Source organism: Capsicum annuum, chromosome 1 (assembly GCF_002878395.1).
Source record: "Capsicum annuum cultivar UCD-10X-F1 chromosome 1, UCD10Xv1.1, whole genome shotgun sequence".
NCBI classification, from domain to species: domain Eukaryota; kingdom Viridiplantae; phylum Streptophyta; class Magnoliopsida; order Solanales; family Solanaceae; genus Capsicum; species Capsicum annuum.
Window position 1 is genome coordinate 141,039,015 of NC_061111.1, and position 1,749 is coordinate 141,040,763.

A 1,749-nucleotide genomic window follows, 5' to 3' on the forward strand; every position below is an offset into this window, starting at 1 on the left:
ACTTTTATCATCATACCAAACACACCCTTAATTCATGTACATTTCATTGTTGCTACAGCTCGCACTTCCCCTTAATTACCTTGCTATACAAGTCTATAACTATGGTAAAAAAAAAAAATATAAGTCTCTAACTAAGCTAAAAGGCCTCTTGGCACGTAATAATGGACATTAAAAATAAGGATATCAAATAGTAGAAAAGTTACCTTGTTCATTATTAGTCAGTAAAGGCAGTAACAACATCAGACATCTGTCCTTTATTTCAGTAAAACTTTCCCTCCATTAATGGGGCAAACGGCCATATCTTTGTCAAACGGCCATATCTTTGTCTGTAGCATATCTTTTCAGAAGAAAAAGACGGCCCCCTGAAGACAGAAGTTGGCAACAATCACGAGCAAAGAATACAGAAAAAGCCACTCTACTACTTATCTGTAAACGGTATATTGCTCCTTTGTTCTTGTTCTTATTCTTCTTCTTGAGGCCAAAATGTCACATAATTCAATGGCTTCTGTATCTTCTTCTTCTGCTACTACCCTTCCTCCCGTATTTTCATATGAGGATGATAAACTAAACCTTGAGTCAGTACGTGCGGTCGTCGCTACTATAAATCAGCACATAACTGCATTACTTGTAGATACAAAATTTGGGAAACGCTTAAAACTAAAATACAGTTCCAAGCTTGATGTTTGTAATGGAGGGTATTTGGAGTTCCCGGAGCAGTCGATGTTGTCTAATCTTTATTCGAGGATAGAGAGTATAGAATTAACACTTCAAGAAAAATGGAGCCAAGAGAGAACCTCAAGGCTGCAGAATTTAGAGAACATGCTTCAAGTGCCAGCCTGGAGAAACAACAGGAATTCCAAACAGTTATTTGACAGGCTACTCTTACTTTTACCTCTCCATTTGTAGAAATCTCCAAAAGGATGAGTGGCAGGTTGCGACGTATTTTCTTCAAGCTCTTGTGGTTTCTCCTAGTCTTCTCACACTGAAATTGCGACGGAGCTCTGCAGATGGTTATCTGTCTTATGCTTTGAGCAGGAACCACATTCGAAAGAACTGCATCAAATTGTGAGAATGAGAATGAGGTTTATGCTATATATGATGGTAAAGATGGAGAGGAGATAAAAAGCTTGGCCTATGTATTATCAAATTAAGTCTTCTGGAGAGGGCTCTCTGAGCAATGGCAAGGCCAAGCATCACTTCCACTCACCATGAATTACAACATATAATGTAAGTTTCTTAGTAGGCGTTTGGACATTCGATTCATCTCATGATTTGGGAGTTTCATATCATGATTATGGATTTTTAAATACAAAAATTGATTCACAATTTTATATTTTGTAAAGAAAAATACCATTTATTTCATATGTAAATAAAATATATAGTTCATATTATTACTCTTGAAAGTTTAAACCATTTATATCTCATATAATCATTACTACATAGGTCGGGTTGGTTCGATTTTTATTAAAAAAAAACAAACCAATCATGTCGGTTTTTTAAAATTATAAACCAAATTAAACCAATATAAAATTGATTTTATCGGTTTAAGTTTTAGTCGGTTTTTTCGGGTGTTTTGGTTTTTTCGGTTTTTTTTTTTTATAATCTTTAGTTTTTACAATTATATTGTGATCGAAGACTATATCAAATAAGTTTTCACTCATGTGCTAATGAAAATCATAATTATGAAAAAATGAGGAGCGAAAAACTCTCTTGAAACTAATAAGTGAGATGAAGAGTGAAAAGTTTAGG

The 1,749-nt window shown here is 34.4% G+C and overlaps 1 pseudogene; it reads left to right on the forward strand.

Annotated features, from left to right (window-relative positions):
- Nucleotides 1-313: 313 nt before the first annotated feature.
- The window catches only part of LOC107858426, a 7,564-nt pseudogene continuing 6,128 nt past the window's right edge, over nucleotides 314-1,749 (forward strand).